General features: G+C 39.4%; 1 protein-coding gene across 4 annotated transcripts in view; it reads left to right on the top strand.

Annotated features, from left to right (window-relative positions):
* The window catches only part of PPP2R5E (protein phosphatase 2 regulatory subunit B'epsilon), a 160,097-nt gene that overhangs the window by 62,209 nt on the left and 82,161 nt on the right, over positions 1 to 15,727 (top strand). Inside the window, exon 1 of one of the 4 annotated variants that reach the window (XM_070797701.1) lies at positions 5,521 to 9,960. The exons of the other annotated variants lie outside the window; for them this stretch is intronic. The gene's annotated coding sequence lies outside the window, so the exon portion shown is untranslated. Of the gene's footprint in view, positions 1 to 5,520; positions 9,961 to 15,727 lie in introns of those variants that run through there. 4 annotated transcript variants of the gene reach the window in all.

The raw sequence follows: 15,727 nt of genomic DNA, 5'->3' as shown, positions 1-15,727 counted from the left end.
AGCATCTGCTGCTTGTCCCCATTCTCCTTGGGGAAACATACTTTGCTTTGGCTTTTGTGACACTCTGGACATTTTCTTCCTAACTCTGGCTATTTTTTCTCATTATCCTTGCTGCTTCTTCCTTCTCTCCTACACTTACATGTGTTGGATTTTTTAGGCTTCTCTACTCACCATAGGTGGTCTCATCTATTTGATTGGCTTTAAGAACATTTATGTGCTGTTTGCTTCCACATTTCTATCTCCAGCTCTGACCTTACTTCAGATTTTGGTCTTGTATGCCCAGTTACTGACTAGACATCTTCAGGTTAGATGTCTCCTAAACACCTCTAACTTAACACATTCTCAGTGGAATACTTGATTTCTCCCACTCAACTATTTCTTCTCTTTTTTACTGACGACTCCTTCATTGGCCCAGCTGTTCAAAGTAGGCAACCAATACTCACCATTGATTCCTATTTCTCACTTTCAAGTCGCCTTCATACCCTCCCCAAAGAACGGTTGCCATCAGTAAGTGCTTTTGATGCCGCGTCCGGTATATATCTCTAAGTCCACTTTGTCTCTAGTCATTGTGGGGACTCCATGGCAGTAGCCTTTTATATACCAGTGGTCTGATTGGTTTTCCAACTTCTTCTCTTGCCCCCTTTCCATTCATTCACCTCATTGTGCCCAGAGAAGTCTTTTTAAAAATAGAAATTGTATGCTATGTCTCTCCCTCAGGGTTTAACATTGCCTAACCTTCACCTTTTCCTCTTCTCTCTTCACCTTGGCTTTTTTCATGCAGTTTTCCTGACATTACTAATTAAAATGTAATGTTGAAATCAATAGCATGTGGGTTAAAACTGCTGAGTTCCTAAGAACTTGAATGGACTTGATTTTTTTCCCTCTTTCATCTTGTCTCTTTTTCCTCTTGTTTCTTCTCTTAATTTGATAAAAACTAAATCAAAACCAAATTACAGCTGTCCCTGTCCAAGTTCCCAAGTTTTTGAGTTCATTGGGTATCTCAGACCTCTTTGGGAACTTGTTTTGTTTCATTAGCATCAGGAGAATTTCTTTAAGGCTACAGGAGAAGTTTTTTCCACTTGTATGTCATAAACTCTTGGCATAGGATGTGGCTTAGAAGTTCTGCTTATTGTTATTGGTGACACTTCATCTTGGTTCTCAGCTCCCATACGGAGCTTTCTGCCTTGTGATTGAGTTTTCTTTGTCTTGTTTCTAGCCACTTTATGGTTCCATTTTTAACCTTCTGTGCTTAGCTCGTCACTTATAGTGTCATTGAGCTTATTTATTTCTCTGACTTTCACTTTTATGGGAAAACTCTGGAATCTCTATTCTCTAGTTTAGCCTCATGTTTCCAGTACCGTCAGGAATTTCTCTTCCCGTGCATGCCCTGGAGTTAATCTCATACTCCATTGTCCCCAACAATGACATACATGAGCTTCCTTTATAAATTAACCTCTCTAATGATTCCACTTTTACCACCAGTATCATCATTCTCTCAACCTGGAGACATTAGTAATCTTTGACTATCTTTCCTTTGCGTTACACGTAGTATGACAAAAAAATCCTTTTGACCCCTTTGTTCCTGTCTTTTAAATGTATCTCAGACTTTCCTCCATTCCTCGGTTGCCATCAGCATAGTTTTGGCTGTCATAACGCTTCATGTTTGGTTTTGGTGACAGTGTTTTTGCTAACCTTCCTTCACACCTCTCTTAAACACTTATTGTGTTTGCTCCTGCTTAACAGATCTCTGTTGTCACCTGCATGAAACTCAGATTACTGTGCATTTTTCAAGGCCATTTGAAGGCCTGGTCTGTTCTAATTCTTCACTCTGGTTTGCTACTCTTCCCAATCAACTGTGTCTGCTATCCAGTCAGTTGTACATTGTTGTTGTTGGTCAGTCGCTCTGTCCTGTCTGACCCCTCAACCCCATGGACTGCAGCATGTCAGGCTTCCCTGACCTTTATTGACTCTGAGTTTGCTTAAACTCATGTCCATTGAGTTGGTGATGCATACCATTCAACTATCTCATCCTCTGTCTCCTCCTCCTCCTTTTGCCTTCAATCTTTCCCAGAGTTAGGGTCTTTTCCAGTGAGTAGGCTCTTCGCATCTGGTGGTCAAAGTATTGGTGCTTCAGCTTCAGCATCAGTCCTTCCAGTGAATATTCAGGGTTGATTTCCTTTAGGATTGACTGGTTTGATCTCCTTGCTATCTAAGAGTCTCTCAAGAGTCTTCTCCAGCACCACAGTTCAAAAACATAAATTCTTTAGTGCTCAGCCTTGTTTTATGGTCCAACTCTCACATCTGTACATGACTACTGGAAAAGCCATAGCTTTGGCTATATGGACCTTTGCCAGCAAAGTGATATCTTTGCTTTTTAATATGCTGTTTAGGTTTGCCATAGCTTTTCTTCCCAGGAGCAAGCATCTTTTCATTTCACGACTGCAGTCACTGTCCACAGTTATTTTGGAGCCCAAGAAAATAAAGTCTGTCACTCTTTCCATTTTTTTTCTCCATTTATTTGCCATGAAGTGTTGGGACCGGATGCTCTGATCTTCATTTTTTGAATGTTGAGTTTTAAGTCAGCTTTTTCACTCTCTTCTTTCACCTTCATCAAGAGGCCCTTTAGTTCCTCTTCACTTTCTGCCTTTAGAGTAGTGTCATCTGCATAGCTAAGGTTATTCATACTTCTGGCATTCTTGATTCCAGCTTGAGCTTCATCCAGCCTAGCATTTTGCATGATGTACTTTACGTATAAGTTAAATAAGCAAGGTGGCAGGTAGGGTAGTCTGGTATTCCCATCTCTTTAAGAATTTTCCACAGTCATGAACATCTTCTTATATTTCCCATATAATGTGCTCGATCTTAACCGTATTCTTCTTGCCTAAAATAAAATGTCTTCTTCCCCTTCCTTTGTTTTTTTCCTTGTCCCATTCATGGTTCCCTTAAGTTCCATTGCCCTCAATCTGCCGGATGTCTTCTTGACCTTAGGCCCTGCCAGTGATAACAAAGGATTGAACACTCAATTTGACTCATCTTATCAAAACACATGAAGGATCAACAAATGTCAGGTATTCCAGAAAAAAATGCAACAGCTAAACCTCTGTGTCCTTACTTTTCCTTGAAAAGTAAATTAAATCCAAACAGATTAAATTTAAAGCAGCTCAGGTGCAAAGGAGGGTGTTGGAAGGCCAGAGAAGACTTGTAGTAATCATTTGAGAGACTTAACATCAACATAAAGGGGTCCTTTAAATGTTAATAGAAATAACAGTCCAGATAGAGAATCTGTATAACTCCTGGTACTTGCGTTTTGTTTGGTCCAAGTGGAGGTAGATCACTGAACTTGTGTCTTTAGTAGACACTATATTAAAGAATCTATTAAGAGGATACCTTTTCAGTTTGTCCCTCTAATGCCATGGTCACCAACCTTTTTGGCACCAGGGATCAATTTTGTGGAAGACTATTTTTTGACGGATTAGGGGAGTTGGCAGGGTGGGGGGATGATTTCAGTATGATTCAAGTGTACATTTTTGTGCACTTTAAAGAATAATTATTTATTTGGTTGCCCCGGGTCTTAGTTGCAGCATTCAGGATTGTTGATCTTCATTGTGACCTGCCAGATCTTTAGCTGTGGCGTGTGAGATCTAGTTCCCAGACCGGGGATTGAACCCCAGGCCCCTGGATTGGAAGTGTGAAGTCTTAGCCACTAGACCACCAGAGACATTCCTATTGTGCACTTTATTTCTATTATTATTTTATCAGCTCCACCTTAGATCCTCAGGCATTAGATCCCAGAGGTTGGGGACCCCTGCTTTAGTTTATGTTGTAGGTATGAGATGAAAAAACAAAAGTGGTTATTGATAAGCCAACTCATATTACTCTCTGGCAGAGGTGATAGAGTGTACAGGTGCCAGATTGTTTGAGTCTAAGGCTCAGCAGGGCTCCTTTCCAGCTGTGTGACCAAGAGCAAATTACTAAATCTCTCTGAGACTGAATTTCCTGTATGTAAAATGAGGATAATAATGCCTCCTGCACAATATTATAGGAAGGATTAAATGAGTTAGTAATGTAAACTGCTTAGAGTAGTGACTGTCTCAGAGTAAGTGCTTACTAAGTTTTTACTATTATGTATACATGATATGGCTGGGAAATGGTGACTCATTGAAGATTTTCAGAAAGAACTATTTATTGTGAAACAGGAAATGGCTCTTGAGAGTGTGTCTTTTTTTTTTTCATATCTGACCTGTCCTTGGTGACTCTTGTTTATTTTGATTTATTCATTCATGAACAAGTATTTTTTGACATTGTTTATAGTGTTTCGGATCCTAAAAGGGCAGATTGTCTCTAGGAGATTATGGTATTTTCAGTAGAAGATGGATTCTGAAAAATACTCTAATGAGGGGTGTGAATGAGGTTCTTCTGGCCCATCTGGATCTGTGAACCAGCTATACAGATAAAGCATCTGGTTTTATCGGAAGCTGGAAACATACACATTTTAGCATGTGCTTTCTATTCCCACAGAGAATCTGGTGCATATTTTCCCCAGTTTATGTAATATGAGAGTTTCTGAACTCTGGATGAATGTCATTCAAAACTCTGCTGAGCTTGCTGCATGTTAAACCCTTTCAAAGAGACATTATCCTTTGCTGGCAATGCTTGATAACTCTTAAGACTTTGGACTTCAGGAGGAGCAATGGCTCAGGAGCAATGACTCATGCTGTTGCCTGGTTATCTTTCTGTCCTAAAGGAGATCAGTCCTGGGTGTTCATTGGAGGGACTGATGTTGAAGCTGAAACTCCAATACTTTGGCCACCTGATGCGGAGAGCTGACTCATTTGAAAAGACCCCGATGCTGGGAAAGATTGAGGGCAGGAGGAGAAGGGGACGGTAGAGGATGAGGTGGTTGGATGGCATCAATGACACAATGGACATGGGTTTGGGTGAACTCCGGGAGCTGGTGATGGACAGGGAGGCCTGGCGTACTGCAGTTCATGGGGTTGCAAAGAGTCGGACACGACTGAGTGACTGAACTGAATTGAATGATATAAACGAACAATGTGATTTGTTTGAACTTCAGAATAGATATTTCATCTTTTTAAGACTGGGGCACAGGTGAGAGAAGGGGGAATTGAGTGAAGGCAGTCCAAAGATATATACTTACAAGATAGGTAAGTACTAGGAATATAATATACATGTGATAAATATAATGAACACTGTATATATTATGGGCTTCCCTGGTGGCTCAGACAGTAAAGAATCTGCCTGCAATATAGGAGTCCCGGTTTTAATACCTAGGTTGGGAAGAAGGGATTGGTTACCCATTCCAGTATTCTTGCCTGGAGAATTCCATGGACAAAGGAGCCTGGTGGGCAGCAGTCCATGGGGTTGCAAAGAGTTGGATGTGACTGAGTGACTAACACACACACACGTTCAGTTCAGTTCAGTTCAGTTAGTTGCTCAGTCGTGTCCGACTCTTTGCGACCCCATGAATCGCAGCACGCCAGGCCTCCCTGTCCATTATCAACTCCCAAAATTGTCAAGAGTGTCAATCCAAAGAGTTCTTGTTATAAGAAGGGAACATATTTTTCTTTCATTAACTTTGTACCTGTGTGAGATGATGGATATTCACTAAATTTATTGTGATAATCACTTCACGATGTATATAAATCAAATCATTATGCTGTATACCTTCAGTTCAGTTCAGTTGTGTCCAACGTTTTGTGTCCCTGTGGACTGCAGTGCGCCAGGCTTCCCTGTCCATCACCACTTCCTGGAGCTTGCTCAGACTCATGTCTGTCAAGTCAGTGATGCCACTCAATGACTGTATACCTTAGACATGTCCAATTATATCTAAGTAAAACTGGAAGAAAAGAAACATATTTTCTCTTTTTATCAAGATGTGCTTTTCTTGTTTTTTTTTCCTGCCCAAGATCTATTGGTAAGACTTGCCTTATGAGGATGTGAGTAGTGTAAATATAACTGGGAAGGAGGGGGCTCTAAGTATCTTGCCCATTTTGTTTGAAATGTCCATTGTTAAAATTAGACCGAGTGAGGCCATTTTGTTATTATTTATGAAATCTTTGCAGTAGTATAAATATGTTTCTTCATGGGTGTAAACCTGTTAGCCCTTTAGCATTCAGGGTAATCCACCATATTTTTCAGAGGATAAGGCAGATACTTGCGGGTGTGGAAAGGTCATGAGTGCATGGTGTGATTATGTGAAAATACTGTCTGCCTCAGAGGTTGGAGATGGACTATAAAAGAGGAAGTAGAGGAATCTGTTCTCCACATTCCTGCTGCCACGTATATCTGTTCAAATTAGTGCCAAAGAAGGATTCCATTTTAATGTAAAATTTTCATACCTTTTGGTTCTGTACAATGAAACTGCTTTTACATCATGGTTATTGGCCTATATTAATGAAACTGAATAGCTTGCAGCCTCAGTTTTCTTATCTGTAAAATGGGATTATTAATGCCTGCCTTTCAGGATTTTTGCAAGATTTCAAGAGAGAACTCATGGAAGGACCCTGGCTGGAATATTTTAGGTCCTCCCTGAATGCTTTTTACTTTTCTGTCTCTTAGTCCTTGAAATTTAGGTACTTAATTGCATTGTTCTTATATTTTTTGCTCTCGTTTACATATGTTAATTTTGCTTCCAACCAGGCTGAATTTCTTTGAGGACAAGCATCATTTCTTTTTTATTCTCTGTAGTTTATGTTCCTATAGTATCTTGTACCTTTTCTTCATTGTGCAACCTGTTTTATATTTATTTACATGACTCTTTAGTTAGATTTTCTTCCTTTTTGGTCTGTAAGCTTCTTGAAGAGTAGAATCCTGTTTGATCGTGCTCAGAAATGTGTACTTAAGGCCTGAACTAGTGCCTGGCATGTAAAAAGTGTTCTGTAAATATTTGTGGAATGAATGAATGAATGATTGATTATTAAATTAAACATACTAGATTCTAAGCCAGTTCTGTTCTGGGAAGGCTGAAACTACCTATCATATTCCTTCCAGACTTAGCCTGAAGCCTTGTAGGAGGCTATAAAAAGTTTGCTGAATTTTAACTAACACCTTAGATCTTTAAATAACAGAGTATGTGGAAAAGAAAAAAGGTTTACGAGGTACTTTGAAGTGGTTCAGTACTTAATGTTATTTTTGTGGGAGGTCAGTAATGTTTGTTATAAATATGTTATTGTAAAGAACTCTTTAAGTATAAATTACTGTTATTGCTTCTAGCTAATATTTATAAGTATTAACATCTGTGAGTACTAATGTTATTTTAAAATTCAGGCTTGAAGGACAACACTGTGCAACATTGTTTATTTTTCTTTCCTTTGCAAACCTGATTGTTTGGGAATGTGTGAGAACTGGGTGTGTCGGGGTCTGGCCAGTGCTCCTCCAGATGGTTGTATTTCTCATAACTTCTTGGTTTTCTGTCCCTGATGCTCTGTTAGGCTCTCATACTTTGAATCAAATGCTGACTGTCTTCACCCTCTGATTGTGACACACTGCTGAAACATGTCCTGACAGCCAAATCATTTCACGTATTGAATTGAGTCAGGGTCTTCACCTTTCTTCTAATCAAATTACAATTTTATTTTGAAGTAATCTCACTGGATATTAGTAGATCAAAAGCTCAATATTATAATTCTACAAATATGGCTTGCACAATTAGACACATGTACACACACACATGCAGAAGGGAAGGGAAGAAATCCTCCGTGTATCATCAATTTATGTTTTTCATTTGTTAGGTATTTTTTAAAAAGCTGATATTTTGAAACATTTTCCATGTGTCAGGCATTGTGTGAAACATTTTATGTATTATCTCATGAAATGCTTGAGCTCTCACTGTGACAAAGCTACTATTCTTAGATTCATTTTGCAAAGGATTTTAAGGTTCAGCAGTGCTTTTTAGCAACAGCAGTGTAGCAGCTAAAGTTTATTGAGCACCTAAAGTGTTCCAGACATTGTTCTATGTGTTTTTATTTTTATTCACTCACTTAATCCTTAAGTCAATCATATGAGGTAGGTAGTTACTACTCTTAAGCTAGTGCAGGTGATGGAATTCCAGCGAAGCTATTTCTAATAGTAAAAGATGATGCCCTTAAAGTGCTGTACTCAATATGCCAGCAAATTTGGAAAACTCAGCAGTGGCCACAGGACTGGAAAAGGTCAGTTTTCATTACAATCTCAAAGACAGGCAATGCCAAAGAATGTTTGGCACAATTGCACTCATTTCACATGCCGGCAAGGTTATGCTCAAAATTCTCCAAGCTAGGCTTCAATAGTACGTGAACTGAGAAATTCCAGATGTTCAAGCTGGATTTAAAAAAGGCAGAGGAACCAGAGATCAAATTGCCAGCATTTGTTGGATCATAGGAAAAGCAACAGAATTTCAGAAAAGCATCTACTTGTGGTTCATTGACTATGATAAAGCCTTTGACTGTGTGGATCACAACAAACTGTGGAAAATTCTTAAAGAGATGGGGATACCAGATGGAAACACTGTACCTGCCTCCTGAGAAAGCCGTGTGCAGGTCAAGAAATAACAGAACTGAACATGGAGCAATGGACTGGTTTAAAATTGGGAAAGGAGTACATCAAGGCTGTATATTGTTAGCCTGCTTATTTAACTTCTGTGCAGAGTACATCAGTGTGAAATGCCGGGCTGGATGAATCACAGTCTAGCATCAAAATTGCCAGGAGAAATATCAACAACTTCAGATATACAGATGATACTACCCTAGTTACAGAAAACAAAGAGGAACTAAAGAGCCTCTTGATGAAGGTGAAAGAAGAGAGTGAAAAAGCTGGCTTGAAATACAGCATTCAGAAAACAAAGATCATGGCGTCTGGTTCCATTACTTCATGGCAAATAGAGGGGTAAACAATGCAAACCATGATGGACTTTATTTTCTTGGGCTCCAAAATCACTGCGGCCGGTGACTGCAGCCATGAAATTAAAAGACGCTTGCTTCTTGGAATAAAAGCTATGACAAACTGAGACATCGCTTTGCCGAGAAAGGTCTTTCTAGAAATGCTATGGTTTTTTCCCAGTAGTCATGTATAGATATAAGAGTGGGACCATGAGGAAGGCTGAGCACTGAGGAATTGATGCTTTCGAGCTGTGGTGCTGGAGAAGACTTCTTGAGTCCCTTGGACAGCAAGGAGATCAAACCACTCAATCCTAAGGAAATCAACCCTGAATATTCATTGGAAGGACTGATGTTGAAGCTGAAGCACCAAAACTTTGGCCACCTGGTGTGAAGAACTGACTCATTTGAAAAGACCCTGATGCTAGGAAAGATTGAAGGCAGGAGGAGAAGGGGACAGCAGAGGATAAGATGGTTGGATGACATCATCAACTCGATGGACATGAGTTTGAGCAACCTCTGGGAGATGGTGAAGGATAGGGAAGCCTGGTGAGCTGCAGTCCATGGGGTTGCAGAGTCAGACACAACTTAGCACCAGAACAACAATAAATACTCTTAAGGGATTTCCCTAGTGGCTCAGTGGTAAAGAATCCACCTGCCAAAGCAGGAGATGCAAGGAGATGTTGATTCGATCTCTGGGTGGGAAAGATCTGGAGAAGGAAATGGCAACCTGCTCCAGTATTTTTGCCTGGGGGAATCCCATGGGCAGAGGAGTCTGGTGGGCTACATGCTGTGGGTTTGCAAAAGAGTTGGACATGACTTAGTGACTAAACAATAACAACTATTATGCCCTCATTCCTGAGGGAATCGATGGACTGAGTCTCACCTCTGATTCTCTGGCTAGGAAGTGGCAGGTACAGGCTTGGAATCCAGCAGTCTGATTTTGTAGTCCATTGCCTTAACTGTCACCCAAACTGACAAACTGGCAAACTTCTCCAAACTGACAAGCGACAAACAGTGGAGTCTGCTTAGAGCCCAGACCCCTGACTTCAGAGCGTGGAACCTGCAGCATAATCTCAGCCATCTGGTATATTGAATGTAGAAAGTTTCCGCTTGTGCTGAAGGAAATCAGCTTAATGTGAAATTGTAAACATCTATGTAATGTTCCTTCAGAATTATAACTGACAGACTTTTGAGATAGTAGACTTAAGTGTCCAGTTTAGTGTTTATCACTCTTATTAACGCCAGATCTTATGTCTCACATTTGGTCTGATTCCTTAAGTGGAAGATACAATCATAGAATATGTTTCCTGAAAGTCGTTTTTAGTATAACTGAAGAGAAAATATTTGTGCTACCCAGTGACGTTAGCTAAGCCCTAGAGTACTGAATCGGAGAAGGCAATGGCACCCCACTCCAGTACTCTTGCCTGGAAAATCCCATGGATGGAGGAGCCTGGTAGGCTGTAGTCCATGGGGTCGCTGAGTCGGACATAACTGAGCCACTTCCCTTTCACTTTTCACTTTCATGTATTGGAGAAGGCAATGGCAACCCACTCCAGTGTTACTGCTTGGAGAATCCCAGGGACAGGGGAGCCTGGTGGGCTGCCGTCTCTGGGGTTGCACAGAGTCGGACACGACTGAAGCGACTTAGCTTAGCAGCAGCAGAGTACTGCATTGGTTGTAGAATGCTGAATTAGATTCAGTAAAAATACTTGTGCTTAGAATTGCATCATTAGCATGCTTATCTTTAGGTGTCAGTGACTCTTCCTACCTTTGGTGACAGATTTTTGTGGCCAGGAAGTCAGTAGCAAAGAAGGGAGTTATGTTGTAAATATCCTCGTTCTAGTTGGTGTATCTTACTGTTCAGTGCTTTAAAATGTTTCTCTGCTCTGAAGCTGTTAAGCTTGCCAGATTAATTCTGTGTCTTTACAAAATCTTTGTATTACTGTTTTCTAAGTTTCCATTTTGGAATCATGCACTCACAGTTGTATTTATACATACAAATGAACATGATACATGAATACATACATGTAAATTCCTGTCTATTGTTTTATACTTGACTACTGTCTTTATACATAATAGGAAATAAGGTTTCAAAATTGACTTCATTTTTCTCAGTATGGTGTTTATATATCTATATGGGCTTTGCATTTATCTTCAATTTCTATTCATTAAGTAATATCCTTTGTATGAAGTATAGGCACATTCCACAGTTAGTGAGGTGTACTACATGCCATTGCTGGATTTTATTGTCCAGATTATGACTTTAATTATACATATACACTCTTTATTACTCTTGGGATTAGAGGTCATTTCACTGTACTCAGTCCTGTGTCACTCTCGGGAGCTTAAGGTCTCATATTTAAAACTCCCAGCCGAGGTTCAGAAATAGCATCTCTAAGCTGGCATTGCAACATTGGATTGATTCTTTTTTTTTTATTTTAAATTTTTTTTTTTTTTTAAGTTTAATGATATCTTTAGTGTCAGCTGTAAGTTGTGAAATAGAGGTAGTGGTGGTTAAATAGCAGACATGGGCTTAATTGATATTAATGTGATGTCTATCTATTTAATTTGTTTTTAACTTCATATCATACCATTAAAATAGCTGAGGTTCATCTCATTCTGAACTGATTCCCACTGATGTTAATCCTCAAAACAAATGGAAAGTAGATAGGCCATTTTTTATCCCTTGTAGAAGTAATCCCTAGGGAAGAGGTGGGGGTGGTGGTGGTGGTGGTGGTGCTCAATTAACTGAATACTTGAAGTAATGCATTTTTTTTTCTTTTGGTGGGGGAGGGTCAGCTGAAGGGCTAAGTGCTTGTTGAAAAAAGCTATAATCCCATTAATTTATTTCTTACTTTATAATCATGAAATAAGTGAAAATAATCTTTTAGAAGGTTTTTGTTGCTCATATATTTGAACTTGGCTGAAATTTGGGCATCAACAGTGCTGACTCTTTAACATATCCCGGAAATTTGTTCTATTAGTTACTTTTTATCAGATTATGATTTTCATGATTTACTCCTTGTCTTAAAATCCAAATGTAGAAAAGACAAATTATTGTTATCTTAGGGGTTTAAAGAAATGGCCTTTATTTAATTGAAGTTTGATATTATTAGAATAAATTTTCAAAAATTAATGTTTCTGAAAACACTTCAGAATGTATTTTGTATATGTTTTTAAAATACTAATGAAGATGTGCTAAAAAAGCAAATGTAAGCCTTTCTATACAGAAAATAGTTTTAATAGGATTTTATATATCAAATTTATTCAATACTGTATGCTGTAGATATGATGTTTGTGAAGTAAATGGTAACTTTTTGAAAGTGCTTTTGGAAAGGACTGAATAGCCTACAGAACACCTAATTCATTTACTTCTCTCTCCACCCTGTGCAATACATTTTACAGATAAGGAGACTAATGCTCAGAAAGTAAGTGGCTTGTCCAGTGTCTATTATTAAACTGTAAAAGTGTGATTCCACTTCAGAACTGGAAGCCTTGTGTGCATGCTCAGTTTTGTCTGACTCTTTGTGACCCCATGGACTGTGGCCCACCAGGCTCCTCTGTCCATGGGATTCTCCAGGCAGGGATACTGGAGTGGGTTGCCGTTCCCTACTCCAGGGACTGGAGGCAAGGCCAGAGTCCTTACTGTGTTTTTCAAGGCCCGCCATGATCTCCTGCAGCCCATCACCCCACTTTGCACTCAGGCTCCAGCCTTGTTTGCCTCTTTGCTGATACTCAGATTCATCTGCACACTCTGCTGCCATGGTCCCCTGGATTTATTATCCCTCTGCTTAGGCACTTGCCCCTCAGATACTCTCTGATTACCTCATCTTCAAGAATTTGCTCAAAATTCATCTTCCAGGTAGCTCAGACGGTAAAGAATCTGCCTGCAATGTGCAAGACCTGGGTTCAATACCTGGGTTGGAAAGATCTCTTGGAGGAGAGCGTGGCAGCCCACTGTAGTATTCTTGCCTGGAGAATCCCATGGACAGAGGAGTCTCAGTTAAGTTGCTCAGTTGTGTCCAACTCTTTGTGACCCCATGGGCTGCAGCATGCCAGGCTTCCCTGTCTATCGGAAAAATCTCCCTGTCCTTTGGAGAGTCCAAACTCCAGGAGCTTGCTCAAACTCACGTCCATCGAGTCAGTGATGCTATCCAACTATCTCATCCTCTGTGTCTCCTTCTCCTGCCTTCAATCTTTCCCAGCATCAGGGTCTTGTCCAGTGAGTCAGTTCTTTGCATCAGGTGGCCAAAGTATTGGAGCTTCACATCAGTCCTTCCAAGGAATATTCAGGATTGATTTCCTTTAGGATTGAATGGTTTGATCTCCTTACCATCCAAGGGACTCTCAAGTGTTCTCCAATACCACAGTTCAAGAGCATCAATTCTTCAGTGCTCAGCTTTCTTTATGGTCCAGCTCTCACATCCATACATGACTACTGGAAAAATCCACGCCTGGTGGGCTACAGTCCATGGGGTAGCAAAGGGTTGGACATGACTGAGCGACTAAGCACAGCAGACAGCATCTTCCAGATAAACATTCCACTTAAAATCATACTCTCCAACCCAACAGGCCTCATCCCCCTTGTCCTATATATTCTGCCTGCCTCCAGCATATACCATACAACGTGTTTATTATTTTCAGTTGCAGTTTTTTTGTCTCCTCCTGCTAGTATGTAAAGCTCTGTGAGAGAAGGGATTTTTGTCACTTTTCCTCCTTGTGATTTCCCTGTGTTTGGACCTCAATGAGTGTTCAGTGAATATTAGGTGAGTGAATGCCCTTTGCACCAGATCTCCCACTTTTCATTTATTAATGAAAAACTTGACAAAATTACTAGATTTATGTTTGCTATGAAGGGCATTCCAAATAATACTACTTCATTAATTTCATGCATTCATCTTCATTTCAAATATTTTTTTCTGTTGTATTTTCCTCTCATCTGTGAAGATGAACCATTCTGTTTGATTTTAAAAGTCAACCAGTTTTGTTTTTTTTTTGAAGAAAGTGTTAGAAAGTGAGACATAATCTTTTCAGATAGTAATAGGGGCAGGTGGTTCAAAGAACTTAAGTCTTTGTCAAATAAGCCACACTTTTTTTTTTAACATTCATAAATATTGTGTCATTAAAAACCAACCTAGTTTTAAAATTTTATTTATGTCTAGTTTTCTTGAGATGTATATAATATTGTGTAAGTTTAATGTGTACGGTATGTTGATTTTCTACACTTATATTTTGCAAAGTGATTACTACCGTGGTGTTAGCTAACACCTCATCTGATCACATAATTACCATTTCTTTTTTGTGGTGAGAACATTTAAGATCTGTTCTTTTAGCAACTTTCAAGTATATAATATAGCTTTATTTAGTGTTACATCATGCTGTACTTCAGATCCTCAAAACCTGTTTATAACTAGAAGTTAATACTTTTTGACCATTATCTCTCCATTTCCTCCACCATTCTAGTTTCTGTTTCTTTGAGTTTGACTTTTTTAGATTTCACATATAAGTGGTAACCTCCAATATGTCTTTTTCTGTCTGACTTGTTCCATCTTAGTTTTAAAATTTGCATTTTGTGACTTGGTATTACTAAAATATTAGGAAATAATTTATTCTATTAAATATATTAAACTTTTTCGTCTTCAGTATAATTTTTTTCTAGAGGAATAAAGCTGTAGTTTACCATTGAAAGTAGAGGGAAATAAGATTCGGTTTATAAAGTCAACCTGCATTTATTATGTACCTAATGGCAAGCCACTCCAGTACTCTTGCCTAGAAAATCCTATGGATGGAGGAGCCTGGTAGGCTGGAGTCCATGGGGTCACTAGAGTCGGACACGACTGAGCGACTTCACTTTCACTTTTCACTGTCATGCATTGGAGAAGGAAATGGCAACCCACTCCAGTGTTCTTGGCTGCAGTCTATGGGGTCCCACAGAGTTGGACATGACTGAAGTGACTTAGCAGCAGCAGCAACCATGTTCCAGAAACTTCTTCTGGGGGGCATTAAAAGAGGAACAAGACACATGATTCATTGACTTGAAAAAAAAAAAGTGGTCCTAATGTAATGTGGCAAGTCCTTGAATGGAGTTATATATATAAAGTTTTACGGGGGATTTTTATGTTATGGGATTTCAGGACTTCATGGCTGCTATAAAGTGAGATACTCCTATACTCATGCAGGGTGTATGATTATCTTCTCAGCGTTTACAACCATCTAAATACAATTGAAATTAGTACTGTCATTACAGCTGAGACTGTTATCCACGCTACTAGAGAAATGTTGGAACAAAGAAGTGATGTGGCCCAGAGGTTCCCAAACGCAGATGACCAGTGGAAGAGTTGTTGCTGGTACTGGGCAAAATGAAAAAACAAGTAGAGGGGAAAGCAGATGGAGAGAGAATACATGACTGTGTGTGTGTGTGTGTGTGTGTGCTCACATGTGTGCAGGTGTGTGTGCATGTGTGTACGTGTGTGTGGAGAATTGCCACCCTCCTTTTTGAGGAAGGGTTATTTTTTATTCTAAGTTTGAGCTTTCTCTTCTTTTTCTATCCTTAAAGGTCCTTTCATTTTAGGAAATTATAGTGGAAATAAGTGATATCTAGTTATTATTTTAGTGTCTTTTCCTGAAATAAAAGAAAGTCAACCTCTTCTTTTTAATACTTTTACTGCTAAAATCTTAGAGGGAGCCGCTGTCAGGGATACTTTAGAACATTCTATAATTCTTGCAGCTCTTATTTTATTTTTTTGACATAGCCCAGCATGCTTCAGGAATTCCTTTTATTGAAAAAGCCTTGGTTCCTATTTTCCTAGTCTCATCTCTGCAGATGGTAATGGACTGATAATAGAGAGACT

Source organism: Bos indicus, chromosome 10 (assembly GCF_029378745.1).
Source record: "Bos indicus isolate NIAB-ARS_2022 breed Sahiwal x Tharparkar chromosome 10, NIAB-ARS_B.indTharparkar_mat_pri_1.0, whole genome shotgun sequence".
NCBI classification, from domain to species: domain Eukaryota; kingdom Metazoa; phylum Chordata; class Mammalia; order Artiodactyla; family Bovidae; genus Bos; species Bos indicus.
This window is presented reverse-complemented; position numbering and strand designations above follow the sequence as displayed.